Here is a 12,040-nt window from a genome sequence, read left to right as displayed (position 1 = left end):
ATCATTTATAAATAAATATTTATGTAAACTTTATATTTTTGTCAATATTTAAATTCTATTAATAAATATGTTCAAAAAAAGGAAGATTCTTTTAATAAAAAATCTTTATCAACATGTTAATTTTCCTTGATTGAAATAGGAAATTTATTTTATTTTGATGTTTGATTTTAACTTCATATTTTACAATCCATAATTATTTGTATAAATTTTTATATAATAAATTAGTAATATTGTTAACTGAAATTTGGACGGGTACCAGCAACTTAAAAGAATTATGATCATGACTGAATTGGTTTTCCTTCTATTGATAATCACCAATATATACAGATATACAACCTTGATCAACAAGGAATTCCTATAATCTAGGGATATAGATAAAGCCATAATCCTCCTGTACATGATTTCCTAAAGATACAAGAAATCTATTTTTAATTACATAATATTCTCAACACTCCCCCTCAAGTTGGAGAGTGGATGTCAAGAACTCCCAACTTGTGCAACAAATTGTTAAACCCTTCTTTGCCCAACGCTTTTGTAAAAATGTCTGCCAATTGCTGCAAGGTTCCAACGAATCTAGTGCGAACGGACCCATCAACTATCTTGTCACGAATGAAGTGACAGTCCTTCTCAATGTGACGAGTTCTTTCATGAAAAACTGGATTTGCAGCAATGTGTAAAGCTACTTGATTATCACAATATAACATGGCAGGTTTGGCAATAGGTATGTGCAAATCAGCAAACAAGTTTTGCAACCAAGTAAGCTCACAACATGTACCTGTCATAGCTCTGTATTCAGCTTCAGCACTTGATAAAGATACTGTTTTCTGCCTTTTGGTGCGCCATGAAATAAGAGATTTTCCCAGGAACACGCAATAGCCAGTGGTAGAACGGCGAGTAATGGGATAACCCGCCCAATCAGAATCACAAAAAGCTCTCAAACTTAAATCATTTTCACTAAGCAAAAGAAGACCTTGACCAGGACATGACTTTAAATACCTGACAACCCGAAGTGCTGCAGCCATATGATGTAAACGTGGCTCATGCATAAATCTGCTTAAAACATGAACTAAATAGGTAATGTCAGGTCTGGTGATGGTGAGATATATGAGGCGGCCAACCAAACGTCTATATGCTGCCGGATCCTTAAGCAAGTCTCCCTTATTTGACAATTTTGTTTCTTCCATTGGAAACTCAACAGGTTTGGCACCCAAAAAACCGGTATCCTTGATAATTTCCAATGCATACTTTCTTTGGGACAAATATATACATTTTCCTGAACGAGCAATTTCAATCCCAAGGAAATACTTAAGATCACCCAAGTCTTTAATTCTAAAGCGGGTATGTAGAAACTGTTTAAGAGCCTTAATAGAGTCCAGATCATTCCCAATGATGAGAATATCAACAACATAAATCAACAATACTGTAAGGGAATTACCAACCTTTTGAATGAAGAGAGAATAGTCGGCCTTTGATTGAGTGAATCCACCAGAAAGTATCGCCTCAGTAAATTTAGCAAACCCTTGTCGCGATGCCTGTTTCAAACCATACAAGGACTTGTTGAGGCGACAAACATAATTCTCCCCTTGTCGCCGAAGACCAGGAGGAGGTGACATGTACAGCTCTTCATGGAGATCCCCATTAAGAAAGGCATTATTAACGTCAAGTTGGTGAAGGGACCAGGCCTGACAGGCTGCAAGAGCAAGAACACAACGGACAGTAATCATCTTGGCAGTGGGGGAAAAGGTATCATGGTAATCAATACCTGCAGCCTGTGTAAAACCCTTGGCCACCAGACGAGCTTTATAATGCTTAATAGAACCATCTGCCTGACGTTTAATCCGGTATACCCGCCTATATGCAATAGGGCGTTTGCCAGGAGGAAGAGGAACAAGAGTCCAAGTATTATTGGCAACAAGAGCGGCAAGCTCAGCATCTATGGCGGTTTGCCATTTAGGATCAGAAGCAGCTTGAGCATAAGAGGTAGGCTCCTCATCCCTACTAATAGCAGCAACATAGGATAGGTGCAGCGGTGAATAACGCTGATAGGAGATGAAATTGCATAGAGGATAGCGTGTACCTTTGAGAGGATTCAGCAGAGGAGATGACAAAGGGTGTGGAGGCAAAATCACTTGCGAGCAGACGTAGTCCTTGAGACGGACATTAGGAACATGTGGGCATTGTGAGCGTTACGGAGCAAGGTTAGGATCGTGGTCGACCAAAGGAGGAGGTTCAATGGCAGGTTGGTCGAGGGGAACAACAGGTTGGTCAATAGGGTGGAGGACAGCAGTATCCGTGTCGAACAAAAGAGGAGAGGAAGGAGGGGAGCTGGAGGATTGTAACGAGGTATCAATCCTGGGTGGGAATTGCGACGAGGTATCAATCCTGGGAGGGGATTGCGACGAGGTATCAATCCTAGGCAGGGATTGCGACGAGGTATCAATCCTGGGAGGGGATTGGGACGAGGTATCAATCCTGGGTGGGGATTGCGAAGAGGTAACAATCCTGGGCTGGGATTGCAACGAGGTATCAATCCTGGGCTGGGATTGCAACAAGGTATCAATCCTGGGTGACGCAAGGCTGGAGGTGGTGAAGGTGGTCGGTGTGAGGTGGTGCTATCAAGGATAGGAACAGGAAGTGAGAAGGAAGGAGGAGAAGATGACGAAATCCCTTGAGAAGAGGATTGAACATGGAAAGTATCCTCCAAAAAAATAACATCACGATTTGTAAAAATCTTTTTGGTTTCAAGATTATATAACTTATATGCTTTCTGACCAATCGGATATCCAAGGAAAATGCATTTATGAGCACGTGGAGAAAATTTTGAGGAAGGAGTGACAGAAGTGGCAAAAGCGATACAGCCAAAAACACGCATTCGAGAATAATCAGGAGGTGTATGATAAAGTACCTCAAAAGGAGTTTTCTGGTGAAGTAAAAGAGTGGGCAGCCTATTAATGGTGTAGGCAGCGGTGAGAAGACATTCACCCTAAAATTAAAGAGGCAAATGAGATTGAAAATGAAGAGCTCGAGCAACTTCTAGGAGGTGTCGGTGCTTGCGCTCAACAACACCATTTTGTTGAGGTGTGTAAACGCAAGAATGCTGAAAAATGACTCATTGATCTTGAAAGAAGTTGCGTAAAGAAAGGAATTTAGCACCATTATCGGAACGAAATTGCTGAACATGGGTATTAAATTGAGTTTTAACATAGGCAAAAAAATGTCGAAGTAAACGCTGCGTCTCACTTTTGTGATGCATGAGAAAAACCCACGTAAAACGAGAAAAATCATCCGCTATAGTCAAAAAATAATGAGCACCATTAAGAGAAGGCGTCTTATGACGTCCCCAAATATCACAATGAGTAAGGGAAAAACATCGAGAAGTTTTTATTGAACTAGAAGGAAAAGGTTGGCGGGTCTATTTAGCTAAAGGACAAACCGTACATTTATGACTAGAATCAAAATCAAAAGAAAGAGAATTCTTGGCTAGAAATTGTAAATGAGCAGGAGAAGGGTGTCCCAAGCGGCGATGCCAGAGATCAGATGGTACGGTGATGTGACTGACAAAGGGATGTGCGGTAGGAATGGAGGAAGACAACGCCACAAGATAGTATAAATTTCCATGTCGCTTACCCACATCAATCATCATCCTCGTAGCCAAATCCTGCAAAATACACCAAGAAGGGAAAAAGGTTACTAAACAGTGCAAATCATCTATAGTGTGTCCAACAGACATCAAATTGACATCGAATGAGGGAACACAAAGCACATCCCGCAAAACTGGATTATTAATAGTAATTGACCCTTTCATAGTGATGTTTGCCTTGGCTCTACTAGGCAAAGAAACAAAAGGAAAAGATGCATTCTTGTGGCTAGTAAAAAGATGTGGTGCATTAATAATGTGGTGAGTTGCTCCACTATCAATTATCCATCGATTAGGATCCACCATAGACAAACCTGAAGCAAACTCTGTAGCAGAAGCGGCATTAGCCTGAGGAGTTGGTGGCTTCGGATTCAATGTAGCAATAACCTGAGTGTATTGATCTTCAGTCAGGTTGGGAAGTGTCACTTGCAGCTCCTTAAATGAAGGTGTGCAATCAACATGATTAGCAGAGGCATCATTGTGTGGTGGAGGTCGATTTCCTTGTTGTGGATTACGTTTATAGAGCCGATGACCAGGTGGAAAGCCATGTTTCCTGTGACAAGTCTCCTCAGTATGATAAAATTTGTTACAATAGGTGCATTGAACTAGAGTGCGATTGCGAGAACTACTGCCTTGATTTCCAGGATTGTAACGAGGTATCAATCTTGGCCTGGGATTGTTACGAATGGCCATTGCTGCTGCATTGGATGGAGCAAGGGCAGCAACACCAAGTTCTCGCTGCTTCTCTTCCTGAGTTACTGAAGCATAGGCCTGTCTCACAAAAGATAATGGATTCATTAGCAAAATTTGACCACGAGTACCTGCATACGATTTATTCAAGCCCATAACGAATTGCATGAGTTTGGTGCGGTCATTCTGTGCCCCACAAGTACAATTCTCCACTGTATTGTATGAGGCAAGTTCATCCCAAAGTGCTTTCAACTTGGTATAATAAGCAGCGATTGACAATTGGCCTTGTTCAATCTTGTAGATGTCTCTTTGAACCTGGAAGATACGTGGGGCGTTTCCCAAGGTGAAGCATTCCCTGAGGTCTTCCCAAATTGCATGAGGTGTTGTGCAGGAGAGGACCGAATCAGCAAGGTCTGGTTCAAGAGAATTGAGAATCCAGGACAAGACCATGTCGTTGCATCGTTGCCATAGAGCATGCTTCTCTGGTTTCTTCATTGCACCAGTGATGAATCCGGTCTTATTCTTTGCACTCAAGGAGATCCTCATGGCGCGACACCATGAGTTGTAATTGTCTCCTGTTAATTTCTTGGAGACAAAGATGAGACCGGGATGGTCTGAATGATGGAGGAATAGCGGATTTGCAGATTCATCAGAGGAGGTGCCGCTGCCACCATTGGGAGTTTCAAAAAAGATATTGTCTCCAGCCATGAAGAGTTAGGGAAAACGAAGAAGGATAAAGGTTGCAAAAGAATTTTGCAGAGGAAAGAAGAGTCAGGACGTTGCCTGCTCTGATACCATAAAAGAATTATGATCGTGACTGAATTGGCTTTCCTTCTATTGATAATCACCAATACATACAGATATACAACCTTGATCAACAAGGAATTCCTCTAATCTAGGGATACATATAAAGCCTGTTGGTGCAGAAAAATTCTGTAGAGGAGTTTGACCCAACAATTAATGCGGACCGGAGCGGGAGCTGACCGGGAACAATCGAGAAGCTTCCTTGAAGCGTTGACCTGGAGTTTGACCGTCGACTTGAGGAGGAGGGGGGTACCTGGACGTCGAGCCTCCTTTATATAGGTGATGACTTACTTCGGGAACAAGCCGCCATTATTTCTGCTTTGATGGCTGCATTTATTTACACACTTATAATGATAATTATTGCTGCACTAATAATAGTTAATCATTGCGTACTTATGACCGTCATTCATTGTGTATTTATGATAGTCATTCATTACGCACTTGTAATCATAATCATTGTGCGTAGTTATTGTCGTAATAATCGCCGCATTCATGACTGAAATTTAACGCCATACTAACTGCGGAGTTAATCGCCTTAATTGCAGGCCCAGCAGAATTTTCCCACTCCCACAAAGCCATAATCCTCCTGTACATGATTTCCTAAAGATACAAGAAATCTATTCTTAATTACATAATATTCTCAACTAATTACATAATATTCTCAACACAACTAATCCCCAATGGGGACGGGGACAGGGACGAGGCCGAGGAATCCTCAGTATCTTATTATGGAGATTGGGGAGGATAAGGGGATGGAGAATGAAGTCGGGTATGGGGATGGTAATTTAATCCCCTTACCCTACCCTCCCCATTGCCATCCCTACTGCCACTATATACAGTAATTATCCTAAAATGCACCTCTCATTATTGAAAAGAGGCTACTTATTAATCTATTGGGTAAATATCATAAATAGTCACTAAATTATACCATGTTTGACACTTTAGTCACTAAACTTTTGAATATGTTACTTTAGTCACTCAACTTATATACCGTCTGTCACTTTAGTCACTGCCATTAAATCTACCGTTATAAACTGTTAAATTGAGACTACTTTTATCCAATCACTATTTCTATTTAAAAATAAAATAAAATATTTTACAAATTTCTGCCCTCTCTTTCGTGCTCCTCTCATTACTCCTCTTATCTACTAAGAAATTCGAAGATCTTGATATGCTTCTTAATGAAATAAATGAAATAAGATGGGCATTTTCATATCTTGTCATTGCCTTAATCTGCGCTTGAAGTTTGGGTAATTTGGTTAAATCACGATCATCTCTGTCTATAGCTCTTCAAGCATTTTTTTTTTCCCTTCTTTCTGCACTCACCCATTCTCTCATCTCATAGCTATCATCATGAATTCATGGTTGAGATAATTGATTTTCAGCCCCTATCTCCACAAGTCCATCTCTTTTTAGACCTCTTCTTGTCTCTCCCAAGAGTGGCCAAGACCTCTTCAACCTGGCCTCCCATATCTCTGTGAATTCTCCGCCAATTGCAAAGCTACCAAATCGGCAAGTGTTCAGATCTTAATTCTCTGTGATTCACTTACCTTGGATCCAAGTGTACAGATTTTGGTTCAGTTTCAGATTCTCGATAGCTTGATGACATGATTTGGATCTTCGGATTTTGATTCAATGGGGGCTTATGAAAATTGGGTTCATGGCTCCATGGGAAGAAAGAGACGAGAAGAGTAGGGATATGGCAAAAATCCCCAGCGGGGCGAAGCTTAATTGGATACCTACCTCTAATGGGGGGAGAATTCGGGGACAAATGAGGATTGGGGATCAATCCCCGCTATCTAAGATTGGGGATGATATTATGATCTCCATCCTCAAACCCGCGCCCAATAATATATATATATATATATATATAATTTATATATTTTCTTATTTATTTATATTAACATATTTTTTATAATATAAATCACAAATATATACAATTACTATTTTACTTTTAATAGCAACACTTTTACTTTAATAGTGTTTTGACTTTTGTACTCACTGAAATTTATGATTTATGAATTTAATCATGTTCTAATTTTATTTATTATATATTTTGATTTTTAAAAAAGCAATATGAGAAAAAAATTATTTTATTTATTAAATTCTTATGGGGATTTGGGAGTGTTTGGAGGCTTAGTCCCCAATGGAGATGGGGACAGGGAATCCCCAATATATTTTTATTGGGGATTGAGGCAAGGATGAGGGTGGAGAATGACCCCGGGGATGGAGAATTGGGGATGGTATTGTGAATTGTGATCCCCATCCCCAACTCGCCCCATTGCCATCCCAAGAGGAAAGAAAGAAACAACTAAAGAACATAAAAAAAAAAAAATTTATTTAAACAAAAAAAAGAAGAAGAAGAAGAAGTTAATATTTTTAGTAAGTTGGCCAAAAACATAATATATTATTTATCGATTTTAACAGATAAAATGGATGGAAATAGACTAAATGACTAAAGTGACAGATGATATATAAGTTGACCAACTAAAGTGATATATTCAAAAGTTTGGTGATCAAAGTGTAGAACATGTTATTGTTCAATGACCATTTATGATATTTATTCTTAATCTATTTATAAATTTATAGAAAAAAATCAAACCATCATCATCTCACCTAATAAACAGTCAACATGTATTAAATTCAAATGTTTAAATTATAATTCTACATTTATTCTCAGTTATAGGTTCACTTATCACTTATAGTCTCACATTTTCTATAACTCATAAAGTCATAATCTTATCTTTTCAAAAAAAAAAAAAGTCATAATCTTATCTTTTTCTTCTATAATTTTTTTTTTCCATTTCTACAACAACTATCTTTCAATATAGAAGACTTTTGGTACTTAATATTGACCAGTTGACATGCGCTACATGCATGTTAATTGAACAAATATGACCATTTATGATATTTATTCTTAATCTATTTATAAATTTATAGAAAAAGATCAAACCATCATCATCTCACCTAATAAACAGTCAACATGTATTAAATTCAAATGTTTAAATTATAATTCTACATTTATTCTCAGTTGTTAGGTTCACTTATCACTTATAGTCTCACATTTTCTATAACTCATAAAGTCATAATCTTATCTTTTTCTTCTATAATTTTTTTTTCCATTTCTACAACAACTATCTTTCAATATAGAAGACTTTTGGTACTTAATATTGACCAGTTGACATGCGCTACATGCATGTTAATTGGTTATATCTATAGTTATCATAAAACAAAGGTAATGAGATAGTTACCAATGATGGATTAGAGAATAAAAATACGTGTTACGCATTCTCATTAACCTTCTCTCTATATAGAAGTATAGTTTACATGATAAATCAAAAATGAAGCCTAGTCACCTAAGGGATAATTTTTAAAGGATAAATAAATCTAATAGCTAAAAACAAATGCACAATTTTAAGTTGTCATTATTCAACTTTTAATTTAATACATGTGATTGAGATGCCTGAGAAATTTTTTTGTCCTACAGTAATGGTTTGACTTTCCAGTAAAAAATTGACACCTAGATTCATATTTAATATAATTAAAATACAATTGTTTTGTTATATTTGGAAAAGACCTTTTTGGGTCTTTTGGTATTGGCTCCTACCTCTCAAATACCTCTTCACGATCCCTACCATCTCAATATCGTCCTCTTTTGCAACTCTTTATACTGAGATTATGTAGAGTGTTGTGAACATGTAAAGGATTCTCAAATCTAAAACCATTAATTGATATTATTATGCAGTTCTTTTGATCAGGTAGTCTGGGCAATTTCATGGATGTAGTTTCAAGCTTATGCTTTAAATTGTTTCATAAATTCATAGACTGTATTATTGAGATAGTGACATTTATGGGTTAACAACAAGAGGTAAGTCTATGGAATTCGAATCTTATTGATTGAATTGAGTTTGATTATTTTGTTTATCTCATCGATGAACACAAATCTTTGCCATCGAACTTCTCATCATTCTCCCATTCCCATCCCCAGCCATAGGCACTCCCACCCACTCTCTGATCTTCACTCTCCCTTTCCTCTTCACCTCCTCCTACCGCCTTTGGACATGCCACTTCACCTTTAGCTGCATTGACGGCTTCATCGTGATTGTCCTCAACATCTTCTAGGACCAATTGGTCTTCTACGTCAACCCCACTGATGCTATCTAGAAATACATCCCTTGCAAGAGCAAGTTCCACCTTGAGAGAGACCATTCGAAGTGTCGTGCCGTTGAGAGAGCAGGTTCTAACATGATGGTCTTGAAGGAGATGGCGTTGTGCCGCTGTCTCCTCTAGACGTGGTAACTATAAGAAGATGAAGGGAACCTAAAAAGGTCTTTTCCCAAAATAACGAAACAAAGGAATTTCAATTAACCTAAATACAAGGCTATATGTCAAAAATATCATTGGTAAGGCAAACCATGTCAGCAGCTGACATGGTTTGACTGTAGGATAGAAAAATTTCTCCAGATGCATTTACCCCTCATAGTCTCAAACTATCCCTTAGGTGAGCAAGACTCGTATGAACTAATGAAGTATTGCAAATAGGCGTCCAAGATTTAATACAAATAATTATACATACAACACACTATCTCTCTCTCTCATATCCATTGGGAGACGCAATTATTGTTGCAGTTTTCTGACCTAGCCATGTAACAAAAATAAAATATGAGAAAAACAACCATAATTGCGTAGAAATCTAGAATATATAGTTTCTCCTCATGTTTTAACCCGGATAAAGCACATATTATCTTTTCCATCTCTCTTAGCCCGAGGCCCAATCATGACTATTGAGGATCACAATTTGAGTTTAGAATGTTTTACTGTTAACAATGCTTATTATGTTTTGAGGTCGTATGTCATTACAAAGGAAATTATTGACCTTTGTCATGTCCCTTGGATAGGTTTTAGGGAAACCTTCCTTATATGCGTGGAGAGGTTGTCTAAATATTCTCCTCACTAGAGACCGACTTGTTACTGTAGACTGTCAAGGTCTGTAGGGATGGCACAAATCTCCATTGGGTAAGTTCTCATTCTGGAGATGACTTCCTCTCCAAAAGGAGACTGTGTAAATATACATATGAGTGTATGTATGATAACAAATAATGTCCGGTTAATTGGTAAAGAAACTGACATCTCTACATATTAACAGTTTGATCCATTTGACCTCGTTGTACCACTGTTGTTCACTCTCCTTTTGCATTTCTTTTTTGCCTTTTTTTCTTTCTTTCACAAACTCTAGATTATAAATACGTTTTCATATTCTATACTCTTTTATTCACACAAATGCATCTTAACTACAAAAAGTCTCGTAAGTGTCTTCCAAAAACTCTCTCTCTCTTTGAGAAACCCTAAAGCTGTGAGTTCCGACTGGAAGATCGATCTCGTCCAGCGGTGCCCAGACGTCTGGAAAGGCCTATGGCCACGCCGACGTTTGCATTGTGCTGCCGGACGGGTATTTATTGCTATTACTCAGGCGTTTTTGCATGGAGGTGTGTGGGTTGAGGTAGGGGCAAGATGGGTCAGGGAGCAGGTTTCCAGTAGGCTATCTCTGAAGCGCCGTGGTCGTGGTGTATGGCGGCAATTCATGGTGGCGTTGATTTATCACGGTGGAGATTTCGTGGTAAGATGGTTGGTGCCGACATGGTTCATGCGGCGTTGGACCGTGGAGGAGAGTGATTGAGGCGGTGCAGATGGTGGTGGGGCCGATTGTGGTGGCGCCGAGACGGGTCGGCTTTGACAGCGCAAGTCGTGGAGTGACATGGTCGGAGTGGCACAGGTCATGCCGGAGTGGGAAGGGACGAGCTCGACCTGTGCATATGATATGTGGGTGAAGAGATGGACATTGGGCGTGGGCCTGATCCGTTTTGTTGGACTTGGAACTAGACCTCTTCTTTAGAATTTTGTTGGGCTTCTAATTAGTTAGGGTTTTTTTCTCTAAATAATTCTCTACTTTGTTAAGGAGCTATGATTCTAGGTTTTTAGTGACCGTCATTGAGTCTTATTTACTCTACCTATTGACTATGTAGTAGTTAATAGTCTATACGCTCCCTGTATGAGCATGGAACCGTCAAATGATCGAATCTAATCTATGTATCACTGTGCTATTACCACAAACTCTTTGTCTACTTATAGATGGATGATGGATGATGGATGATATGTAATAGTCATTTCTGACCTGAGTAATATATCGATATGATATTCTTAAAAAAAAATGGGTCTTTTCCCGTATACCCAAAAAGCTCCTGTATTTTTCCCAACTGCCCAAAACTTTTGAATTACACTATTGCTGGTAGAAAAAGACTAATAGGGATGGTTTTTTTCGAAAAAATGTCTTCTGTATCCTATGTTGACCCGTGGTTTTAGCAATATTGTTTGACCCAAAAAAAAACTTCGCCCTAGACGACAAAAAAAAAAAAACAAGACTAGCCTTCATCATGTCCAAGTTTTTTGCCTAACGGCTACTTTAACAGGCGGAATCACTACTGCTTGTCATTTTTTTTTTTTGGGTTCTAAAACTGATTTTTTCCAGGTAAAAAATAATATTAGAACTTTGGATTTCTATAGAATGCATGCATTTAGATAGTGAAATGACAACTATAATTAAGGAAATGTAATGACAACTATATTGGTTGAAGAAGTGGGTGAGCAACCATATGAATTTATTCAAATATGCATACATGCTAGACATTCAGAGCCTCATTCTCAGGTAAACAGCAAAAGGCTGTTTACCTATCCATAAGAATGAGAACAGGTACTTACTTGTAAAGAACACACTACTTCACACTTTAGACAGGAAGGGAAGCACACTGCTATACTAGTTGAGAGAAGACTCTTTTGCTCAAATCTGTTTTTTGACTCTAGAACTGATCTTCTCAATTTTCGAATCTAGAACTTATATGGAAATTTTCGAAT

This window comes from Rosa chinensis, chromosome 2 (assembly GCF_002994745.2).
Source record: "Rosa chinensis cultivar Old Blush chromosome 2, RchiOBHm-V2, whole genome shotgun sequence".
Lineage (NCBI taxonomy): Eukaryota > Viridiplantae > Streptophyta > Magnoliopsida > Rosales > Rosaceae > Rosa > Rosa chinensis.
The sequence above is the reverse complement of the archived record's forward strand: the minus strand, read 5'-3'. Positions refer to the sequence as shown.